The 26,280-nt window shown below is 38.8% G+C and overlaps 1 protein-coding gene across 7 annotated transcripts in view; it reads right to left on the bottom strand.

The window, feature by feature from the left end:
* Opcml (opioid binding protein/cell adhesion molecule like) overlaps positions 1-26,280 on the bottom strand; it is a 1,098,377-nt gene that overhangs the window by 221,982 nt on the left and 850,115 nt on the right. The window lies entirely within an intron of this gene.

The raw sequence follows: 26,280 nt of genomic DNA, 5'->3' as shown, positions 1-26,280 counted from the left end.
GCAATCACATCAGTTCTGATGTCCTGGCAGAGAGAGGACAGAAGTGAGTCTGGTAACTCCAGATGAGAACACAGGAACCAGAAGGCCTGGGCTCATTAAATCTGGCCTAGAACCTCACCTGCCACAGAGCTCCTCTAGCCAGGCTCAGGAGATGGAAAAACATGTAAGAGCAGGCACTGGCAGAGACCAACCTCAAATTAGCCTGAATGGCCTAGGGCTTCAGAGCACAAAAGAAATGAGCTTCCCTGAGAAGGAGAGAGCACCCACTTAAGGGAGGGCCTCTCTGCAGTTGGCAGGAAGGATGAAAATCATACTAGCTTCCAGTCACCAAGGTCTTTTTTGTGCCAGCCCACCTGTTCCTCAGCAGGTGCATGTGGTTGTTAAGTAGGGGTGGGGTGGTGCTTTCACAGTGTGGTAAGGAGAGATTGTTCTTTTCTAAAGTATTTATTTGCTGTTTTTTTTCAAACTACACAAGTAAAATAAGCATGTTTTAACATGTAAGCAATACAAAGTGAACAACACATGTGTATAATACAAAGACCATAAAGGTCAAGCTAATCATTCTCTCTCCATCAAATCCCAGCATCCTGAAGCTCTAATTTCAGTAGTAGCCTGTTACTTCTACTTATGGACATCTATTCACATGTACAAGACCAGTGTTGATTGGTTTTTACCTGAAATAGAATCATATGCTAATGTTGCTATGAAACCTTTTTTTTTTTCAATTAACCACCAGCATCCCTTTATACCAGAAATTATAGATTTAATTCTGTATCATTTCTAGGTAAGACTCATATCAGTTACATCAGTTAGGTGAGTTTTGGGGACCTAACTGCACTCTCTATCAGGACTTAGTAATTTAAGTGCACAGGTATGGCATGGTATAAGGCACATCTCCACACTCTGGGGCCCTAGCTTCATTTTTTGTCTAGGTTTGTTTATCCTATAGTAATTTTCCATTTTCCTTATTAAATTAAAATTCAAATGGGTCCTCTTTGCTTCTCACTTTCTAAAGCATTTCTTAGAGAAAATATGACAAATTCATCTATTTATTCTCAGTTCTAAATGACTGATTAGGGAAATGTGCAACCTTTCATAATAATCATTGCATTACATAAAGACTAAATCCCTGCTTGAATAACTCCTCCTGAAGAATGAAGATCTAATAGGATTCTAGGAATCAGCAAGTTTGGAGGTAGAAGGTAAACTGAGACAGAGTGAAGTAGTCATCTTCCCATCCCAGCAACCACAAATCCAAGTAACTTTGTGCTAACAAATATTCTTGCTTTTATTTTGGACAGTTATGTAATGCTTTGCACATTTGCAAACTGACAAAATATTTCTTTAAGTGGTAGTTTCAAAGGATTGATTTTTGCTCTGTAGAGAATATTCTCACTTTAAAATGTAAAAAGTCACAAAATTCCTTTATGTGTGTGTATTTAAATGAAATTTAAATATCATAGTGATTGATAAGTCATGATTATCCACTTTCAAAATTCATGAACAAGCTCTTCTTTAAAAGTCATAAATGTGCATTGTTCCTTTTTGAACTTGAACATTCATTATATGTTCCCAGCAGGATATAGTTTATGCTTGAAAGTCTTTTATTGATAATCTATCATATTTATTTGTAAGGTAACATAAATTGTTTATTGAAATTTAAATTTCTTTTATGTCCTGTCACCATATATTATTAATACTTGCTTTCAAAATGTTATCATTATTAGCATAGTATTGATAAAGCAATATAAATATACTACACATTTTGAGTAATAATTAAACATAGTTAACTTTTACTGTAAATACAGCTCTTAATTTCATGGGTAAAACCATAAATAAAAATAACACTTACTGCTAGAATGAGATAAACTTTAGCATCAATTCTATTTCTATCTTTGCTTTTAGAGAAACTTTGTTCACCCAAGCATGAGGATGGAAATAAAAAAATATGCATAGCAATATCATTCAATTATTTGAATTTTTTCCAAGATATATGTCAAAAATCACATAGTAATACAGCTTCAAAAATTATTTTAATGATCTCACAGCTGACAACTCAATCAGCCCCTCTTTCAATTTATTTTAAAGCAATACATTGGAAAATACCTGATTTGCAAAGGGGTTTGTAACCCAATATTAGATTCACTCAGTTCCCCAATATCTGGAAAGTACTCAGAAATGTTAGGAAAATCAAAACATTGTTATTATTATTGCTAAATAACACTGCCATCTGTAAAAACATCGCTCACTTCTGAGTTGTGGTTCCATGGTGAAGAACTCCCTGACTACCGTTACTGATGCAATAATTGTGTCCATTGCCTTCAGTAGTTCTCCGTCTCATTTTGTGAGACTTTCCCTCCAGAGTGACACCCTGTTGATGATAGTCAGGCAATGGAGGTGACAAAGACAGTAAGGAGATGGTGGCTCTGGGATGACTGTGAAGTGGGAAAGGTCAGAAGGGAGATTCAGAATTGCAATCTGACCTCAAGTACTTTTTCCCCTCCTGTCAGCTATTTGTCTGTCTAGATAGGATTCAGTCAGAAGGCAGGAGAAAAGTGTGATTCTTTCTTTCCCTTTCACCAGTTTTAAAATAATGGACTAGTTCACTCAAATGACACAAAGGTGAACAAAGAGAATGAGGTTTTTTTAGCCTCACTGTGAGTAGATAGAGTTAAACATGTGATGTTTAACTCTATGTATGGAGTTATTCTTATGTCAAAGTTGTTCCGATTTTTGCCAGTAGAAACCACCTCAAGATGGTTCCTGAGTCCATTTAACATGACCCCAGCAGACCTCGACAACTTTCTTTCTGACATATCTAAGTGTTGTTTAAACTTATCTTGATCTTAAGTGCTTTCTTGAGCGGAGCAGTTTTAGGAAATTGCCATTGTCTTTGTATGTGTCCAACAACTGCAGTTAGAGTGTGCATGGAACCAGTGTTCTAGTAGGGGACGCAGACTTTGAAACACATCAGTCTAAATCTACCTGCCCAAGGCAGAACACATTCTGAAAGACCTGGCCACCGATCCCTTGAAAAGACCGTGTGTCCCTTGGGTAAATATATTACAGGCAGACAGCCATGGCCTAATTTACTTACTCTTCAACCTGGGTCTTATTAGTGAACATGCAGTGAAATAAAAGAAGTAGCTGTGTAAAGGCCATCTCTCTGTAGAGCAGAGATGGTTCATAAACTTTGTTCAGTTCCCAGACCTAAAAGCAACAAAGAAACTCAGTGGAAGAACAATGGTAGTTGTAGAGAATTTCTTTCTTCAAGATGTTTCAGGGCTTCTTGCTTTCTTCTATCGCAATAGGGCTCTTCCTAGGTCCTCTGAACAGCAGGGCAAAGAACTCGGGGAAGGACTTAAAAAGTCTACCCAAGAGTTCTTCCAAACCAGAGCTCCTTCCCTGCTGTTTGTGGCAATGTCCTGGACTATCCTTAACAAGAAGCATGTGGGAGAACATTATTGATGTTAAATAAGGGAAAACCAAGAGGCAAGTTGAGGAAGGTTAATGACAACTTTCTGATCTCTTGAAAACTCTTTCAGACATTTAAAATCCTTACACTCCAAGTCAGCCCTACCTACTGCTCCCTGATAAAATATAACTCATTGCAACTCTATTACATATAACTTCTAAAATTGTGTATTGCTTGTGCTGCTCTAGGAATAGTTGTCAGAACTTTACGATATTAAATCATTCATTCCACATTAACTACCCTTTGAGAAATGCTCTCTATTGTCCACATTTTACAGACAAGGAAGCTGAAGCGCAGAGATTTAGTAGCTATCCTAAAACCAAAGCTAGCACTCTCAGAGTTCCTCTACTTAAAAGCTATTAATGACAATTTGAGAAATAAGATCAGCAGGATTTGGCTAGCTTTATTCAGTTTTTGTCAAATTTATGGTTCTTGTTTAATTTTCTTATAAATGACAAAATAGCCTACAATAAAAAGAAAGCTATTTAGAAGTGATTTTTACACATCCTTAAACCACCTGTAGCTTCACGTGAGGGAAAAAGGTAAAAATTAGGATCGGGAATAGCAAAGGAATGCTCAAACGACTTGGAAGGGCAGGTTTCTTGTAGGATCAGAAAGGCAACTGTCAATTTCCTACTCCTCTGAACATGGAATGATGGCTTCAGATGCAGGGTTGTTTTATATTGTTATTACTGGTTTTCACTTTCAGAAGGAAATCTCACTAATTCTAATCCACTGCCTTAAAGCAGTGGTTTCCCAAACTTTGTGTGTATGGAAAACATCTTGCTGAGGCCCACCCCCTGCATATTGTGACCTGCAGGAGACCTGAGAATCTGCTTTTCTGACAAGTTCCCAGCTGGTGTCAATGCTGCTGCTGTGAGGATGCTTCTTTGAGAACCACTTACTTCCTTAAGGAAACAAGCCAGGACACAAATTAGAATTTCTACCAAAATACTCAATTCTTCCTGAAAAGTGAAATATGCAAATTTTAATTTTTTGTCTTTATGATCTCATTCCTCTTCTTTTTTTTTTTTTTTGTCTTTTCTTTTTTGGTGCTGGGATCAAACCCATGGCCTCGCGAATGCTAGGCAAGCGCTATGCCACTGAACTACATCACAGCCCCTCATTCCTCTTCTTCTTTTTATATTTTACCTCTGAAATTGCAAAAGAAAAAATTGCCAAGATTCATTCAACTGATATTCACTGTGCACTAAATGTATACCAGACAACTTTCTAGGAACTGAGGATACAGTAGGTTACTTCCCCTACTATATCTAACTATATCCAGTGAGAGACAAAGAAAATATATAAGTATAAAATATATCAGTTTTGGAGAATGATTTTGGGTGAAAATAAAGCATGGTAAGGAATGGAGGGTGGCACAGGGGCCTGTGAGCATATTTGGGACAGAATGGTCAGGAAATGCCTGTGTGCCAGGTGTTGAGTGTTTATGACAGTAAATCTGAGTGCAACAGAAGCGTGTCTGAAAAAACCATGTCTAACTAAAAAACAAAGGCACCATATATGCATAGATAGCTACAGGATTGTTTAGGTATCTGAGGAACTGGAGAATAAGTCCTTTAAACCAGCCTCAAAAATGGTGTCCCTATTCTCTCAATAATTTTGTAGATGTTAATGTTGAAATTATTAATAATTAATATTTGGGGAAACTGAATATTCTGTAAAAAAATGTTTATATGTTTCCACTGTTGTTACTGAGATAACACCAATGCCATGGTGCCTTGTTGATTGGGCTGTGGCAAATATTGCTTAATATTTAATACAGACTCATCACTCTAAATCTGCCTTCTCTTTGTAATATAATGTTACATTAAAGATTCTCAACTTCTTTTGTCAAATTCACACTGCTGGATTTAGTATTTACAGCTTCATTTGTTAGCCTGTAAATACCACATGGACGGGGACCACATAGATGCTGTTCTTTCTGTGTCTACCCAAATCTCCCACAGTCCACCTGGCTGCCAGTAGATGATCAATACATATTTATAATGATTAAAAGATGACAAACAATGTTTCTTAACCTGGGATCAAAAGAATGCGCAAAAGATAAAAGAAAGTTCTTTGGGGATATATGTATTTCTGTCTCTCTGTGAGTTTTATATATTGTACCCCCACCCAGAATCACACACACACACACACACACACACAGGGTCCAACGAGTCTTTCTGCATATTTTTCAATTTCATGTTTTCATTTTCTCTATTATAATCTGAAAAAATGAAGTACATACATATTCTGGAAGTGGTGTGACAACAATTAGATTTAAATATCAAATTCGTGCTTATGTCTACAATCACACTGGTACAGAGGGAGGGGAGCTCCTTTCATTGATGCAGGCCCATGAGTAAAACTCAGGTGATCTGCTGTGTCGGTGACATACTCCTATCAATGAAAGTTGAGTGATGCTGGGTACACAGGGTAACGAAGGTCCCCAAGAGTTGGGAAAAGCCACTGTGGAAGGAGGACTTAGTCACCACATGACACATGCCGAGTTAAAATTGGTGGCTATGGACATCAGTGCCTTGTCTGAGTTGTAATTTGGGATTGAATTTTAATAAAATATCATCTACTCCCTTAATGGGATGTTGCAAATTTCAACTTTAGTGTTTATATATGTGTATAATTTATATTTTCAGAATTTAGAGTCAAATAATGATGTAAGTTTAATAATAATTTATATCAAGTTTATAATTCTGCATATAAACTTCTTAAACAATAATGGTACCACTGGAAATCTATGAAAATCTTGTCTTTCTATTCCTGGACTCTACCTTTAAAGTAGTCTTCTGTAGAAGTCTCAATTCAAGAAATGCTGGTAAAGATAATGGGTTAAATGTTAAAGCTCCAAAATTCACTTCTCTGAATTTCTTTTGTTAATACACTTTCCAATATTTGGGGTTTTTTTGTTTGTATTGTTATATACTTTTTTCATAAATCAAGAGTTAAGTGAATTTCTGTTAAGAAGAACCTTAATATATCAAACCTTACTATATTTCTTGATATAATATATCAAAATATGTTAATAATGCCGACTCAAAAAATGGGAGGAAGAGGATGTTGCTTTAGAGAACTCATAGAGCAATAATAAATGAATTTTTTAGAGGAAAAGAGAACACACAAGCCAAAATGAAATATTTTTAGATCAACTCCCAAGGCATTCTAAATCTCAAAAGCTGTTCTCTTGGGAGGTTTTAACTCCTCAGTTATTTCCTGAGTTACAAATACAGCCAACTCTAGAGCATCAACAAGACCCTAAATTATGAAAGGGAAAACTTTATGATTCAGATAGTCAGAAATTCAACGGCTGTAATAACTCTGCTAGAGCTAATATTTGCTGATAAGATATTGGTTGGGAATATATCTGAGAGCCTCTGCAGGAGAATGGTAAGGGGGAAGAGCTGCTCTGAGAGGGCACGGCACAAAGTATTTCAGTATTGCATGAGGCTGATTCTAAAGGCTGGCATACCATGCCATCCACAGCTCACTCTACACTGGAAGGCAATGCCACTCTCATACCAGCTGCAGCGGGGATGTCACATTAGTATACAGAGAGGGTGCATGCTCGTGTGTGTGTGTGTGTGTGTGTGTGTGTGTGTGTATGTGTGTTTGTATACACACCCAGAGGAAGCATACACAAAGAAACACAGGGTGAGGGCCCCTGGAGCAAAGAAGGAGCTGAAACACAGCCAAGGGAGTGAACTCAGTGTCACTTGAGGTGAAAATCAGCTGCATGGTGATGATATGCGCTGTGATTTCAGCCATGACCAATGACACACGGGTCCATCAGAGCAATGCTCATTGTGTCCCAGTGTGGACAAGGGGGACTTCCCATTCCAATGTACATAGCAGGTATACCTGTATACAGAGAACAACTCTACACTCTGCACAATGCCTGTGAGGCAGTGGGCACAGAGCATGGGAGGTGACAGACGAAAATGAAGGGAGGGACTTAGGGAGAAAAACGGTGCCACCGAGAGGTGGACCTCTCTTACACAGACAAAAGAAGGGCTTACTCATCTGGCTGTGGAAGGAGAAAAGAGGAGAATTTCTGGCTTGATAGCAGAGGTAGTGCACAGGGCAGCAAAGCATAATTATGAGAGGAAACGGTAGGAAGAAAAGCAGAGAAATCTCTCTGAACAAAATTATGAATGGTTGATCTAGCTTATTCCCAATCTTCAAGTAAATCCAGAATGCATATTGGGTAGAACACTTTGCTAGTTTCCCAAGGAAATGGGCAAGTCCAAAATAATAGCAATGCTAAGATTCAGGGCCAGACTTCAAGGTTCTTACGGTCTTAGGCAAAAAGCAGAATACCAGAGTGTTAAGAGACATGCCATCACATTTGTGGATGCAATAACAAGTATATCCACCTGCCCTATTTAACAAATACTTTTTAAGCACCTACGAAGTGCCAGATACTCTGCTGGGCTCTAGGTTTAAGATGTTGAACAGAGAGTCACTGGCCCTACCCTCATGGAAACTTTCAGCCTGGTGGGAGCAATATGTATTAAACAACATGACAGGTGACAAACTGATCTGAGATGACTTCCAGGATGGTCCTGTATGGGAGGTGGCATGGGCAAGCCCAGCGAGACACACAGAACAGAGCTAGGTCTCTAGAGAAGTAGCAACGAATGGATGAAAACTGAGAAGGAATCCAGGGACCAACACTGGGTAAAGAGAGCACTTTAGATTGTAAGGAGGGCAGGGTGACTCAAGTAAAGAACAAATGCAAGCCAGACTGTCCTAAGCAAGGTGTATGAGGGCACATATATGTCCCATAGAGCAGGGGAGAGGCTCATCTCACTTTCTTCTAGCTGTAATGGAGAATCCCTGAAGAGGTTTAAAGAGAGTCACGCCATGGCCTTTGTTATGCTTTAAAGGAAAGTATGCTGGACTTTCATTGAAGAATGGTTTGTACCAGGGGCAGGGGCAAGAAGAAGAGGTAAGACCTCTCCTTGTCATGACCCATCAGTCATGAAAGAGCTGTCACAGGGCAAGAGAGTATGCAGCTTAAGGAAGGCTGAGAAAGAGAAGAATGAAGGAAAAGTGACCAGCAGAAGGAGAGTAGAGGAGCTAATGCCAGGTTTGCAGCCAACACTTTCAACAGTTTGGGCAACCAACCTGGGAGAAATACATGAAAGTTTTTGTTTTGCTGTTTATTTGTTTTAAAATGGAAAGGGCAACTAATTCATTTTCAAATATTTACAATATCAACTAGGACTTTCCACATTTTTATGAGCCCATAAATCACCTGTGCATCTTGCTAATTCACCAAATCAAGATAAGGACCAACTGTCAGCATTTCTTAAAAGCTTCCTAATTATGTCAATGTGCCAAAGACCAACTGAGGACCTGACTTCAGGCACTGGAGAGGTATCTGTGAATAAGACAAGGAACAAGTCTTTGTATGTTTCACTATATGAGCATATATACTAATGAGAATGAGCTTATAGGACGGAAGCAAGTGATGATACTAGAGAAAGTGAATAACTCACAGAGAAAAGTTAGAGAAAAAGTGAAAAGTACTAGATCTAAAGCACACACAGAAGAATGCTTAACCTGCTGTGTCATAATGTTGAAAAACAGTAAAAACATGGATGTCTTTATAGATAGCATGGGAAAGTAAGGAGACAGATTGTGGTTTCTATTTTCTCCAAAGTAGATGGCCATCTTCTCAGTTGAAAGCAAATTGGAGAATAGGAGAGAGGTGACAAGAGGATGCAAGAAAAAACTAAATAGCTACTACAGAAAACAAGATCAAAATAAATATGGAACTGTACGGGGTTCACAGGCTGTGTTGAGACCCCGTTTTGCCATAGATGGCCAAGAATGTGTGGCAACAACAACACTCGCCCTATTTTGAAGATGGCCTCCAGCCACACTCAGCTTCAGGCATAGAAAGTGTGAATGACTGGGTTCAAACAATGTTGGTATGCCAGGAGAACAAGGGAGAAAAAGCCTTGAATTAAAGGAATTAAACTTGTAGAGTTAGAAGTGAAGATAGGATTGACTGCTGGGTAGAGAGAATAGGGTAGACTCAATGTACTGGAAGTCCTATTGAAGTCCTTGAATAAATGAGATAGAATAAAAGGAACTGCCCATGACTGAAGTGGGACTGTGTGTCGCCTGCGTGGTGGTGGTCTTTGTCAATATCGGGAATGATGGTACATGTTGAGAGCCCTTTATGGTCTCTTATAATATACATACATACTGAACATTCTAGAGATGGTTTGTTGTGATGGAAAGGAGCAGGCTTGGCTACAGACAAAGATTCTGGTACTTACTAACCAAGGGCCCTAGAACAGGTATTTTGTTGAATTTCTCATAACCTCCATTTCTCCATTTGAGAAGTGGGAAGGAAATTTTTCTATCACAGCATCAGTCAAGGCACATACCAGTCATCATCATACCTGGAAATAAACAGAGACTACTCTATTACTACTGTCAGACAAATCTATTGCCTCATTTGTACAAACATAACTCAACCTCTGTGTCCTGGGATGCATGAGAGTTTAACTAAATGATAGAGCATACCTTTCTCATAATTTTCTGAGGACTACAGAAGCCTTCTCCTTCATAGTTTTAGATTTATAAAGAATGGATTTTGCCAGTGCTGGTAGCTCATGTCTCTAATCCTAGGTACTTGGGAGGTGGAGATAGAGAAGATCACTACTTGAGGCCAAGCCCAGGCAAAAAAAATTCATGAGGTACCATCTCAACCATGGTGTATACTTGTCACCACAGTTACACGGGAGGCTGAGACCTGGAGGATGGCAATTCCAGGCCAGCTCAGACAAAAAAGTTTGGGAAACCCAATCTCAACGGAGAAAACCTGGATGTAGTGGCATGTACCTCTTATCCCAGTGACAGTGGGAAGGATCTCAGTTCACATCAGCCTGGGCCTGGTAAAAAGTGAAAAAATAACTAAAGAGAAAAGGGCTGGAGGCATGCTTAAGTAGAAGAGTGCCTGCTTAGCAAGCATGAAGCCCTGAGTCCAAACGGTAGTACTGCAAAAAGCAAGAAAAAAAAAAAAAATCAGTTTTGATCTTGTGCTTTTGAGTCTAATTTCAGGACAGATCTATTCTGCTGACGAATAAAGCAAAAAGCATAGGAGCCTTACACTTTTAGCATTACCTAGCTAATTGATGTTGTGCTTTTCCAGTCTGCCTCTAGAGTCTTGTCTACTGCCAATAAGATTCCCTGTTTTTTTTTTCAAAAATATCTCACTCTTCAGTGTTCAATATTCAAATTGTGTGCATTCTGTGGTAGGATTTCATTTCCCTCTGAGGTTTATTTTTTTCAGTTAAAGCTAGAGAAACAACCTTAACTTTGTATTTTTATCAGGCCTCTTGCACTGTGTGTTGACACAGTGGTTGATGGGCTTGTTTCTAGATTGATGACTTGTGGTTGGTAAAATGCTGTATTCCTAAAAATACATAATTGGGAGATCAATCAATACAATTGTGCACACCAGAAAGAGAATTCAGGTCCCAGTCGCTTATGCAGGAGTCCTTGTCTCTGGCAGCTGGGTTGTATAAAGAGGACCATGTTCATCTAAAAGAACCATTCTCAAGAAGATTGAGATGGTGTTGAAATCAGATGCAAACCATCACTGCTGACAGTTTGAGAGCAAGGATTCCCTTAAAAGACATTTACTACATAGAGACTGCAGGGCACCACAGAAAAATGAAAGCATTCGCAGGGCCTCCTTCCTAACCCGAGGAGACAGGTGAAAAGATTTGTAGAGGAAGGGCTGGCTTTGCATCTTAGGACAAATGAAGGATGAGCACAGGTTTTTGCAAAGGGCTTCCCACAGAGGACACCATGGGCCAGCCCAGTGCATTGTCATCTCTCCTTTCAGAGCCACAGTCTGGCTTTGGGACACCTCCTTTTGTCTACCTTGCAATGAACTAGAATGCTCCAGCATGAAGCAAAGCCATTTCAGAATGGAACCTGGGGTAAAGAGGGTCCTCCTAGAAAAGAAAGATTGAAGCCTCTCCTTTCCCAGCATCAGCCTAGCATCCTTGGCCTCTGCTCCTTGTGGAGCACATGGAGTGGCAGTGACAGCATTCATCTCACTCTGGCCTGCTTGTCTTGTTAGAGATGCTCTGGGAGCTGCCCCTGCTGGTCAGGATGTCTTAAGAAACTGCCCCACACAGTTCACGGTGTTTATGTGCCACCTGGCTCCCTCTCCTCCATTCCTTCTTCCGTGTCTGAACAGCTTTAAAACTCAGCCTCCTGATTTGTTCATTATACTTGGCAAAGAAGTGAGCAAGATGAAATTAAAATGTTTCCAAGCACACACCATTTTAATCCTATTCAATAGATTATCCTGACATATTTACTCACTGCCATGTCTGTCTCAGTATCATCCATAGAAAAGTATAAATTAAAATTTTAAATTAAAAGCAGAGAGTCTGGGGAGCTCAATATCTTTTTGAAGAATGGCGCAAGTCAGCCACAGGCTCCCTGCATGAGTATCGTGGGAGTGAAGACTCCGGCACTGCAGAAATTACAGCCCACGGATTTCCCTACAAACCCCTTCCCACATATAATGTACAGGATCACGGAATCCCAACGATGGGCTAAACCTCAAAGGTCATTCTTCTTTCTCCGTTACTGTGCATAAACAAACCCTCTCTCCTTTTCAGCTCGGGCAAAAGGTACCCAGAACTGCTAAAGGACTGATTTATTTATGAAACCAAACAGAAAAGTGAAAATTGATTAGCTTGTACTCTATCTGCAGGATTTCTGTGTAATATACGGGTTAAGAGAATAAGTGTGTAATAAGAAGTGTATGAGTTCCAGTCACAGATCTGTAATTTACTAACCTCTTAAACCTTTCTGATTATCAGTTTTCTCACTTATAAAAGAGAAAAAAATATTTTAAAATCATAGATGGTGGTGAATTATTTAAAATAACAATCCTTTTAAATACTATTAGCACAGCTCTGATTACAGTAAACAGTCACTAAATATTTGCTATTATATTTCTGAAATGACTCAAAACTAAATGATAATGATACCCAAATGTTATAATGATGTTCATTAATAACATCATTAACTTTCATTAATGTTTGTCTCACAGTCTACACATGTCATTTATGAAGTTTGGAAAATCAAGGTGGACATCCATTCCTTTGGATCCTGGCCCACAGCTGGTGCTGTCTCAAGTTTAGAAAGTGGAGACTGTATGGGCTCAAGTCATCCTGTGCCATCCTGAATAGACCCCACAACTGAATAATACCATACTTGAGTTTTTTAAATAAATCCTGCATTAAACAGACAGATGGGCAGGGACAGATGGGGGAGGGAGGTGGGAGATGAAGTCTTCACCATTCATACGAACACTTCTCTCATAGACTGTCAACTCTCTGGCTTTTTAAAAATATATGTTATGTATTTTTAATAAGCCAATCATCTCTTCCAGGATAGTGGTGTATTTTATAGAGATTATGTGAAACTGTCTCCTCTTAAAAAATAAAAGAGAAGGCAGGCAAACCTTTTTCCTTGCACTACGAAAGGACCAGAGAGAGATATTCCCTGAGGGCAATAAAGTCATGGGGTTAACTTTTGCCACTGTGTCCAGTTCAGGCCCCTGGAGTGCTGTGCTTAATTTATGTCACCTAGAGATCTGCACCCTGGTTTTTAACAGAGTATTCTTAGCTCTTGGATGATTGCGGTTGCTCAGAGTGAACCAAAAGAGCAAGAAGTCAGACCTGAAAGCAACCTGGATTCTTCCAGTCTGTCTGTTACTCACATGCTGAGAAAGGGGAGAAGCACGTATGCAATAAACCTAAAACATGCACCAAATGCTGAGAAAGGCTGAGCTTGCAGACCACCCAATGTCAGAGGACCCTTCCAGAGATAGTTGGTACCCAGAAGCTTTGAGAAGCAATGACAGGAAAACCAAACTCTTCATTATAATGGGGAATGCTGAATTTTCTTATCATGAACTTAAATAAATAAATTGAGAAAAGAAGGGAGGAAAGGAAGAAGAGATGAATGGAGGGAGTAAGGAAAGAAAGAAGAGAGGAAGGATGGAAGGAAGGAGAAGAGGGTACTAAAAAGGGAAAAAGAAAAGGAAAAAGTGAAATCTTTAGGAAGGGCTGAAAATACATACTTTATACTTCACAGCAGATGCACCATCCTAATTGTGTTCTACTCAGGTGAATATTGAAAATAATTATGCACTTCCTGAGCACACATTAACTAAGGATTCCTGTTATTCTCTGACAATTCCCTTGAAACCCTTCATTATTTGGCACCCAACAAGTCTGCTGTCAGTGCTGTGAAAACCTGACCTCATGCTGCCCTTGCCATGGGTCCATCTGGGCCTTCTGCTCTCCCTTTCCCATACACACCTCACCTAGCACAAGGCCTCATTAAGCCACATGTCCAGAGAGAAGAGTCTCCCTCTACTCAAATTAACTGTGGGAAAGCAAAGCAGAGTCTGGTTAAGTTAAGCCCTAGGGGATTCCAGCCGAGTGGAGAATTACTCCTGTCTCAGTTCATTATAATGAATAATAAAGAGATACTTACATGTGCTTTTTGGTAAATTATTCATCTTGTGCACTGAAGAAGCAGGGCAGTAATACTTAAGGGAGACAACCTGAATGTCAGGGTTCATATAAATACCCAATCTAAAACATTTCCATAGACCCTCTCCTCCCCTCATTAAGGATGGAGGTCATGGAGGACCCTCCAAGGAAGAGGCTTACATCAGACACTTCAGCCTCCCTTGCTCTCTGTGCGCAGCTCCCTGTGATGCTAAGCTGGTTATAAAGTATTTGATATTTTGTGTAGCTCCAAAGGCAGTTGGGACCTCGCTTTGTTTTCTTCAGCCATCATCAGGAGGTAATTAGGAGAACAAGAATTGTTTACAAACCAGTAAGTTTCTTCTAGGACTTTCCATCATCCCTACCTTTACCTCAGCCCCATTGATTCGTACAGGAGAAAACATTCTTATGTTGGTTCTTCTCTACTATTTCTATCTAATTTCACTATCATTATTTATTCATGTTTGGGATAAGAAATTTGGAAAACCCTCACTGAAAGTTTTACCATTCCTACCACATTGGATAAATGAACACAGGGAATAGACTATTTTAGAGGCTCAAAATTCACTCTTCCAAGATTAAAGAGACTTTGCTCTTCCTAGGCCTTCACTTGTCAAGCTTTTGGAAGTAATAAAAAAAATAAATCCTTATTTCTAACTATCTTGTTGACATTCTAAATCATTCATGCCTATTACCATAAGGTCGTTGTTATTAACCTTAAATGGTATTGTTTGCACAATATGCTCACCCTCATTCCCTCCTGACTGGTGTCATCTTTCTTGACCCTGTGAACAGTTAATTTGTCCACTTCTGACTTTGTCCTGTCCTCTAGGAACATGGGCCAGACTTAGAACTGATGTTCATAGGCAAAACCAAACTGACAAGGAATGCATCATGATGATGATGGTGCTGGTGAAATAGTGGACCAAGTAGGGGGAAATAGACCAAAGAGAGATGGATGTTCCCAGGGCTTTTGGGTATCAGATATCAGAAAGTATTTTACTGACTATTCAAAACCGAGGGAAGAAACCAAGCAAGACTTCATTTCTTCATAGCCAAAATCAAGAACCTGAGCAATAGTTCTAGATGCTACCATGATGAACAAGAGGCAGTTCATTAACTAAGCATGGTTGATTGTTGCATTTATCCTCCTGTGGAAGTTAGGGGAAGAAGAGGAGGAGCCCTGAGTTTCGTGAGAAAAGCACCTTCTGCTTTGGGCATTGGATATTGGTCACTATGCTTCTGATAGGAAGAAACACATCAGTAACCATTTAGGACTCCAGTTAAGGAGAGTTTTTCCATCCATATTTTATCATCTTATCATGATTTATCAAAATAACGATCTTAGTTTTTTTTCAGAATCAGATTTGCGGTCAAAAACTGAAGAACAACTATCTAGCACAAGACCAAAGAGTTGTGGTCTCCGTAATTCTGGAAAACTCTACTCCATCCCATCTCTTGTTTCTCCCTCCCTCTTGCACTACCTCATTAGCAACTTACCTTTAGGTTTCCTTTGTCTGTGCTACTCACATTCTACCCCTTTCCAATTGACCAGTATTATGAAAACCTATATTGTAAGCATATAAGGCAGCTTAAGGATGAAGAGACTTCTTCAAAGTGTTTAGATAAAGCACACAAGTTCTGACAAAGCCAGATAATAAGCCAGGCCAGGAGGTTTTCCCTAGAAGGAATCTAATTAAGAACAAAGTAAATGTGTATTAGCATTCCCCTCCAGGCATCTCATTCACCTCTGAAGATATTTTGTTGTAAATCCAAAAGAGAAACCTTAATGTTAGGTCAGAAAGGGGAGCAGAAGCTGTAGAGCCTGTGACTTTGCTGTGGGTGGAAGGGCCAACTAAGGGATGGAAATTCAAAAGCCTCCGAAACAGGAAGCATTTGAAGTTTCAGGAAGCAGAGCAAGGCTGACAGATGGCAGGGAGGGAACTTGCCCCACCATTCAAAGTTGAACTTTTTTTGGCAGAATGAATGGCCCCAGTGAATAATCAAATGTATTTTGTTTTGTGTTTTTTAAACAGGAAATAGGTCAGTTTGACTTGTTGATCTCTGACAAAGAGGAAATATTACCCAAAGTCCACCTGTACACTCAAGAGACACAAGGTGAAGTGGCTCTTCTCTTCTAAAATTGAATGAATTTCAAACACCCCTTTTGGCAACTTTGAGCAATAACAATGACTGCTATTTTCATTAAAAAATGTACTAAATTCTTACTTTACATGAGTGATTTAGGAAGTTTATGAAAAAGAGCTTATTAAACCAGCAAAGAACTCATTATGGTATGGATAGTTAGGGTTTTTGAGAGAACTTCATACATTAACTTGCCATTTTCATCTTTATTGTCCATCCACTTTTCCTAGCTCTTGCCTCAGAACACAAATAAATTCAGTGCTTCATCCCATAGCAATCCTTCATGAAGTTGAAGAAAACTTTATTATTCATACCACACGTTATCTCATTTTGAGGTTAGGCTTTTCCACTTAGTAATTTTGAATAAACTACCAACATACGTTCCTTCTTCACAATAGTCAGTTCCTCTATGTGGTCAAAAAGGATACCCTGATAGAAGAGAGACCAGCCTCAAAGATGAGTGACATTAGGAAGCAAGTATAAAGTATAATTTAGAGGCTTAGTTGGGCCATTCTTAGAAATGTGAGAGTACATATATGTGTTTATTCCAATTCTCTGCATATATGTATGGAATATTTCACCCTGACAAGTTACAAAAAAGCTTGGAGGTACACACATACACATATATACACTCTCATACAAGATATATAGCTCTATTTTCCCCAAACTGATGCTTAGTTTTATACTTAAGTACATTTCTATCTAACATTGTATTGAAAGTTATAAGCAATTAGGAAAGAAACCAGCTTGCAAAGAAAGAATTAAAACTATTCTTCTGTAGATGGTATATTATGAATACTGAAAATACCAAGAAATCCACTAAGAAAACAAAAAAAAAGAACTAAACAAACTTGGAACAGGCAAAGATCTTCCCATTCAACACTCCTTGTTAACATTGTATTTGAGTTCCTAACTAATGTAACAAGACAAGAAAAGGAAACAAAAACTGGGAAAAAAATAAAACCATTTGCGGTCAGTGATGACATGATCATGTATGTTGAAAATCTGAAAGAAGTGACTTAAAAAAATACTTTTGGAACTAATAAGCAATTACAACAAGGTTGTAATACTCAAAGTTAAAGAAAAAAAAAGTCAATTACTTCCCTATATGCAACCTGAAATAAGTGCAAGTTAAAATTTACAACACAATGTCTTTATATCAGCACCTCAAAATGAAGTAATTAGCTATAAATCTAACATAATATGCAATGAGGAAATCTACAAAAGTGATTCAAGAAACCCAGAATACCTAAATAAATAAGATCTTTTCAAGTTGACATAGACTCAATATTGTAGAGATTTCAGTTCTTCCCAACTTGGTCTATAGTCAATGTAATCCCAATGAATATCACAGCTACTTATTTTGTGGATATTGACATATCGATCTTAAAGTTATATAGAGAAACAAAAGGCAGAAAATAGTAAACACAATATTGAAAGAGACAAATGAAATGGGATGACTGACAGATACGACCTGAATACAAGACAGATATGACCTGAGTACTGGAGACAAGGCTCCCTTTGTGAGCCATTCTGTCTTGACCTTGCCCTGGAACATTTTGCGGTTGTTTGTCTTCCTGGGACATCTTGCATTTCTCCGAACATCCTGTGTTCATGCAAATACCCTGCGGTATCCCGCAACCCGCCCAACTTCTCCATCTCCAGCACAAGATGGTGCCATCCCTGCTTCTCTTCCGGGAGTTTACCTTGCCGCCGGCGCAAACGTGCACCCTATCAGAAGTCCTATAGCAGAACCAGCCAACCAGCCTGCACCTCGTCATACCCCTCACTTCCTCAGCACATAAATACCCCTGTGTGAACAATAAAATTTTGCAGCTTGATCAGAAGTCCTGTCTTGCTGTCTCCTTCGTGTCTCTTGTCCCTTCATTCTTTCCCTTCTAGGTTCGCTACCCACGCTGATGTGTCCTGCAGGACGGGACAGAGTACCATATATCAAATGATCAAAACAGTGCAATACAGGCAAAAGATAAGATACAACAATGAAACAAAATCGAGACCTCCAAAATGGACCTACAGGAACACAATCAATCAATGGCAAAAGGGCAAAGACAATACAATGGAGAAAAGATGGCTTTTTCAACAAATGAGGCTGGAACAGCTGGATGGCCACATTCACCAAAAACTCATTAATAAGCTATAAAGACATTAAAAGACACAATATTTCACCCATCACAAAAATTAACTTGAGATGAAAAACAGAAAAACAAGCCACAAAATAAAATAACTCCTAGAAAAAAAAAGTGGGGGGAGGGATCTAAATGAATTTTAGTTTGGCAATAACTTTTCAAACAAGATCGGGTGTGTTCAGGGTGGTATGGCTGTAGACTGGCAATAACTTTTTAGATACAACATCAAAGGTTCAATCCATGGAAGAAAGAGTTGATAAAAAAAATTCTAAGGTCTGCTTTATGGAAGATGCTGTCAATATACTGAACAGAAAAGTTATGGACTGAGAGAAAATGTTAGAAAAGACACATCTGATAAAAGGCAAGATGACTGTGATTGAAAATATGCAGAAAACTCCTCAGACTCAACAATAAGAAAATAAACAATCCACTCAAACAATGGCCAAAGTAGACATGAGGCATGGCTCAAGTGGTAAAGCCAAGTCCTGAGTTCAAACCCTACTTACTACTGCCACAAAGAAAAGGGGAACAGTCACATTAATGGAACACCTCACCAAAAATGTGTGCAGATGACAAGTAAGAATTTGAACAGATGCTGCATATCATATACCATCAGGAAAATGCAAATAAAACAACAGTGATTGACAATGTCAATCACTGACAAGATTGTCATTAGTTGCTGGTGGGAATGGAAAACATACTTTAGCTCCCCCTAATCTGCAGTTTCAGTTTCAGCAGTTTCAGTTACTCATGGTCAACCACAATCCTAAAACATGAAATGAGAAATTCCAGAAATAAATAGTTCATAAGATTTAAATTGTGTGCTGTTCTGAGTAGTATGATGACGTTTTAGTCCATCACAATCTCTTTTGCCCAGGACGTGACTCATCTCTTTGTCCAGTGTATCTATGCTGTATGCACTATCTGCCAGTTAGTCACTAACTAGCTGCTTCAGTCACCAAATCAACGGTCATGGTATCACAGAGCTTCAAGTATTTCTTGAGCAGTAGACTAACACTATGCCCCTATGCTTGTGTCATTCACCTCACTTCATCTGATCGCATAGACATTGTATCAGATCTCATCAACAAAGTAAGAAGGGTGAGTGCAGTACAATAAGATATTTTAAGAAACTACATTCGCATATCTTTTATTATAGCACATTGTTGTAATTGTTCTATTTTATTATTAGCTGCTGTTAATAACTTACTATACCTGATTTACAAAGTAAACTTTAGCATAGTAGTACATGCAGGAAAAAGCATAGCATATATAGGGCTCATTACCATCCATGGTTTCAGGCATTGACTGGGGGTGTCTTAGGATGTATTCCCTGAAGATAAGGAGGGACTACTGTGCAACCAATTTTGAGGATAATTTGGCAGTTTCTTTTTAAGAAAACTAAGCACACTTGTTCCATAAAACCCTGTAACTGACCTCCTTACTATTTTCTCAAAGGGTTATGTCATGTCATACAAAACCTGCACACAAATATTTATGACAGCTTTATTCATAATTGCCAAAACATATAAGCAACAAAGATGACCTTAAGTAGGTGAATGAACAAATAAGCCATGGTACATCTGACAATAGAATACCACTCAGTATTAAGAAATGAGCTTTCAAGCCATTATAAGACATGGTGATAACTTAAATGCATACTAGCAAGTAAAAGATTCCAACCTAAAAAGGTATGAATCTAATTATATGACTTTCTGGAAAAAGTTAAAATTATGGAGACTGCAAAAATATTAGTGGTTTCCAGGGGTTAAGAGGGTAGGAGGGACAATAGGCAAATACAGAGGATGTTAGGGGCAGTGAAACTACTCTGTATGATTCAGTAATGGTGGATACATGTCATTACATTGTCCAAATTCATGAAATGTACAAATCTAAGAGGGTATCATAATGTGAACCATGGGTGATAATGATGTCACTGTAGGTTCCTGAATTATTACAAATTAGTGGGGGTGAGGGTTGTTGTAAATGAAAGAGGCTTACTATGTGGTGTGCCACACATTGCCTTGGGACTCTGGAGAATCCCCATCAGCAAGTAGGACCTCTAGATGTTTGTCCTAAAGAAATGTGAGCTAAATAAACCTTTATTCTTTATAAATTATTTAGTCTGTGTCATAAAGTTGTAGTAATCAAAAATAGTGTAACAAACCATATGATGGAGTAATTCTGTTTCCAGATATACACCCAAAAGAAGTGGACATATATGTCCACACAAAAATCTGTTCATAAGTGTTCATAGCAGCATTGTTCATAATATACAAAAAGTAAAAAACCTAAACATCATTAACTTAAGAATGGATGAAAAACAGGCCATGCTAAGAGGAGGTCACTAGCAGAAGAAGAAAGGTAAAAGAAGGAAGTTAAGAAAGTGAATATGGTTGATATACTTTCTAGGTAAGAATGAATATAGAATTTCTAAACCTGTTGAAATCACCATAAGAAGGGAACTAAGGTACAAAGGAGAAAAATAGAGGGGATGAACGAATTCATATTATAATACTTATATACATAGAAAAGTCACAAGGAAACTCCCTGTAGGCTGGGTGCCCGTGGCTCACACCTGTAATTCTAGCTACTCAGGAGACACAGAACAGGAAGATCTTGGTTCGAAGTCAGCCTGGGCAAATAGTTTGTGAGACCCTATCTCAAACAAATGCATCACAAAAAAAAGAGCTGTGCAGTGGCCCAAGGTGTAGGTCCTCAGTTCAAACCCCAGTACCACAAAAAAAAAAAGAAAGAAAGAAAGAAAGAAAACTCCCTGCATAGCTATCTTATACAAACAAAAATGTCTTTTTTTTTTTTTGAGAACAGGAGGGTAAAACAGGTCCTTCTTGGGGTTGGCACGAATGGGAGGGGGAGGATATAAGGAAAGAGTATAGCAGGGTGAAATAGTATATAGTAGTAGAAATATTATGTACTCATATATGAAAATGGAAAAATGAGCCTGGTGAAACTGTTAACCTATTCTAGGAATGGGGAGGGGGAATAAGGGAGAATGATGGCAGAGTGAATTCAACTATGATATACAGTAAGAACTTGGGTAAGTGTTACAATGTACCCCCAGCGCAACAATAATTTAAAAAAATAAAAAATAAAGATTTGATCTTCACCTTTGCAGAAAAAAAAGAAAGAATGGGTGAATACAAACATGGTACGTCTATGTAGTGAAATATTATGAAGTCATAAAAAATAAGGAAATGTATGTTTCAACATACATGAACTTTGAAAACATTACACTAAATGAAAGAAACAAGTCTCCAAAGACCAGGGACTTTGAAATGTCCAGAACAGGCAAATCCATGGGGATGGAAAGTAGTTTATTGGTGCACAGAATTGAGAAAAGATTAGGGAGCTATGGGGAGTGACTGCTAAAAGGTAGGTGGTGATTCATTTGGACCTTAATGAAAATGCTACAATCGTGTAGATAGTAGCATAACTCTATGAATGCATTACATGGGCAAATTATATGGTATGTGAATATTGTCTTTAAAATGCTGTTATAAAAAAGGAAGAAACATGCTTTAAGCAGGAACAAGGTTGCTATTAAAAGTGAGACCTTTATTGCTCATTTGGTATCCAGGGATTAGAATTTATGCTCTGATTTGAAAGTGTAAATCATTATTTGATGGTTATCCTCAGAACTGTTTGGAGAAGGTGGAAGGGGCTGATAGGTGACAAGGACAAAGAAAGACCTTTCAGTGGACACAAAGAAGAGGTGATTTTTACCTCAATTTCTTCCTCTTCCAACTTTTTCTTCGTGGATATAAGGTGCTTTTTATAAACCCTCACATATTTCAGAAGGTGCTTGGGCCTACAGGCTGCAATTTCACATGGAGTTGTGATAAGTGCTGTGAACCAGTCTGGCTTATCCCTGCAGATGAATGGCCATGGCCAAGCCATTGTGCAGTGGGTCTGTCCCTTTCCTATCCTCTCAGGACAGGACTCCAAGTACTCCTGACTAGATATGCACCCTAATGGACCCCCACTCAGGCTAAGGCTCGCTGTATTATCAGCCTATCTCATCAACCACATCCTCTCCTGAAACCTGTAATTTTAGTAACAGTGTTTTCTGGGCAATTATAAACTTTACTTAGTAAAAAGGACAGAGAATCTCCTCCCACACAGGAGGAGAAATCACCCCTGGGCAAGGTGCTAAAAGATGCCCTATGAGGTAGGCAGCTGTTCCTTTGCCCACGTAAGAACAGTTCCTGCTTGACATCCCTCCTTTAGGGCTAAGGAACAAAAACTGAAGACTCAAGGCTCAGAACCTTCAAGAGCAAAGGGTCTGACTATGTGCAGTCAACTGAAAAAATGCATGGCTGCCTGTGTAGCCAGGACAGCAGTGCCCCCACCTTGTAACCGTTCTTCATTTGTAAATATTAATTTTGAGATTTTCCAAAGAATTATTTTATTTAGTATTGGCATTACAGGTAACACTTTTGCAAGGTTTTTATATTCACTAGAAAAAATGGTCAGTGCTGGCTTCTCCCGCCCCACCCCATGACTGCAGGTGTAGTCCAATTTCATTAGTGACCTTGACAAGCCACCCCCAGGTGAAGGACTCACAGCAGACACAGATGACCTGCCCTCAGATGCACAGCCACTGGTACCTTCTCTCAGGCACACATTGGCCAGCATGGCTTCAGTGACCACAGAGGAACATGGAGGCCATGGAGTGGCCTCCATACCACTAGCCTCCCTTCAGCAGTTAATGGCTATCAGGTTGCCACTACTGTCCTAAGCGTGAAGGACAAAGTGTCTGCAGGGAGAGAAGCTGAATGACTGTCCCTCATGTTTGACATCACAGGACTGCCTCCCCCCATCTTGTTTTCTTATGACTTTTCCCCTCTATGGCACAATCACTAATAAAAGAATGGCAGACCACAGGGTCTGTGTTATATAGATGAAATGCCTGTGGATAAATCTTATTCATATTTTATGACGTGTCATCTTTTCTACAATCACCTTTCCCTTTCGTTAGTGTTAAGAAGGTAAGAAGGGGCCCGCTTTTTACAAACACTTGCTAAAAGGAATGGAGTCTGAGGCTCTGAATCATGAGAGAGTAATCAACTGGGGACACTAATTAAGTACTGCATAGGAGTAAGGGTGTTCAGAGCCCAGGGTTACCTGTGGCATACCCAGAGCAGTTTGTGCACACAGAGCAATGAAGAGGGTCAAAGGAGGTAATGACTCATTCTCCAGAGTAGAAAGACACCTTCTGGGCCAAGACCTATGGAAAGGACCCAAATCAGCCATAAGTAAAAGCTGATCTCTTCACAGTGAGATCTTTCTCCCTTATTTATTCAGCAAATGTTAGCCACTAATCTTTTTTCTACCCATCTTTACACTGTGTGACCCTCTCTCTTCAAGTTGTGTCCTGAGGCAGAAGATGAAGGTGGAATTCCCATCTGGACAGGAGGCTGTTTCACAGCATGCACTATCCTCACAGAATCCTTGACATTTAGATTGGGGAGCAGAAGCAAAACAGTGTGTTCAGGTCAATCAAAAGAGCTAAGCTTCGAACTCATTCGTTCTGATTCTGATATTAGATCAGCTTGATTTACAATTTAGATCTAAGTAGTTGCATTTTTAAAATTTATAATATGCTATGCTCTAATAGGATATTTAACACTTACAGGAAAAAGAAAACATAAAAATTGATAGAGGTACACTTTCTTAAGAAAACAGCAATGTGTGTGTGTGTACATGCACACATTTTTTGCATGCTTAACCTTGCGATGGTCTGTACTGCCAAAACAAAGTCCCTATACTAGAAAACATAGGTCATTTAGAGTCGCAGAACCTGGTATCAAGTCCAAACCCTGCAATTTACCAGATCTATGACTTTGGGTAACTTAACCTCTTAACCTCAATTTCCTCACTTTTAAATTTGTGATGACCACCTCTTGGACTGTGACAAGAATGAAATGAGGAATCTTTAAGAGGTTCACCAACCATGACTTGTGAGTTCAGTTTCCTTATCACTGTAGCCTGGATTCAATCGTTCTCACTGTGTTTAGAAGGTAGACTACACCATCTCTCAAGGGGACACTGCTGCCAGCTCAGGGAGTAATTTGCCCAGCTACCTATGCAAAAACACAAAGCAGACCTCTGAAGGGCCTGTGACAAGTGGCCTTGGGTGTGTCACTTTGCATGGGTCTCCTCATCTCCAGAATAGAAAGTTTATGTTACATCATACCTATGATTCCCACCCAGTTTGACTATTCAATGATTCCACTAAAAAGTACTTCAGAATTTTGCCTCCCTTTCTGGATGTTTGCCTTCAATTTTGTACTAGTTTTCACCCTTTTTAATATTCTGTTATTGTATTACTACAGACTTTAAATAACAAACACTACCATACTTTAAAAAATCACTTCTGCCAAAAAAAATGCATTAACCACTGCTGGCCTGCAGATTAATGACCTATGAACTGAGAAATTAAAAATAAAGAATTTTCCATACCTTCCCTAAGGACTTGATGAACAATATAACCTGTTTAACAGTAATAATAAGTTAGCTACTATCATTGTTAATTCATTTACATGAATTCTCTCAACATCCATCAGATAAGAGATTTTATTACCATTATGTAGATTAATAAATTGAGCCTCAGAAAGGTCTGGTTTGTTGCTCCAAGTCATGCAGTTAGTAAGTAGTAGAGTTAGTGTGACCATAAAAATCATGCTTTTATCCTAATTTGTGTGACAATCAATGGCTCTAATATGAAGCAGAATATATTAATTGATGTATAAGGAGTATTAAGCCATTTCCACGGGAGAAACAGACAACAAATATAAATTCCTTTGTTGGTTTATAAAGACTGTCTTTTTACCTCACAAAAAAATGTCCCTAATGCAGTTATGAAAATTAAAGTTATAATTATAAAACCAATGGATTCAGTAATTCAACGAATATATCTTAAATGCTTACTATGTGCAAATACCATGCACAGAGAATCAGCATTGAAAAATGGACAAAAACCTCGGTTCTCGTGGAGATTTTGGTGTTTGTCTGCTCAAAAACCAACCAACAGACAGACAAATAAATAACTTTGTAGTCACTCCTCTTACATGATGAATGTCTCCCCTCTGTTGATTTTCTTTTATCGAACTTTCAATTTGTCTTGAAGTTACGGGAAAAAAGGAAACCTCAAAAAATTGTTTGTGTTAGAGACTAGTACAACTGTTAGATATTTTTAAGAGTCATAGTATCTTCTGTATGTACAAATGGCTTTTTTATTAATTCATTGTCACCTAAATAAAAACCATCCTCAGAATAGCTGTGTTTATGTGAGGATTATTTGTAATTTGAATCAGGACTCCTGCCCAAACCTGATTAAATTGCCTATTGTCGATGGAGATTTTAAATGAGAATTTTTGGATTGACTTGCATCAAAACATAAGTAACAGCCAGGTGCAGTGGCTCACACCTGTGTTCCTTGCTACTTGATAAGCACAGGTCAGAAGGATCACTGTTCAAGGACAACCATGGCAAAAAGTTTGTAAGAGCTCATGGTAATCAGTAAAAGCGAGGCATGGTGATGTACCTACCATCCCAGCTACTCAAGAAACATAAATAAGAGAATAAAGGTCCAGGTCAGTCCAGAACTTCCTGGAAAAAATACCTAAAGCTCAAGTGGTAGAGTGCCTGCCTTAAAAGCTCCAGACCCTGATTTCAAACCCCAGTACCACCAAAAACCACCCAAACTCCTAATTTCTTGCCTTGCCCCCTTCCTTTAGGACTCTATTACAATACAAAAGAACACGATTTTCCCTTTCAGTTTCAGTTGTTGTTGAAATGGTTCTTAGACACCTTTGAGTGGTGCCTGGCTTAGCTGAACTCAGACATACATATTCCATCTCCCCCTTGCTTCTTTGAAAGACCTTTAAAATTAGTCAACTTTGAGAGA

The sequence above is a fragment of the Castor canadensis genome, chromosome 2 (assembly GCF_047511655.1).
Source record: "Castor canadensis chromosome 2, mCasCan1.hap1v2, whole genome shotgun sequence".
Lineage (NCBI taxonomy): Eukaryota > Metazoa > Chordata > Mammalia > Rodentia > Castoridae > Castor > Castor canadensis.
The sequence above is the reverse complement of the archived record's forward strand: the minus strand, read 5'-3'. Positions and strand labels throughout refer to the sequence as shown.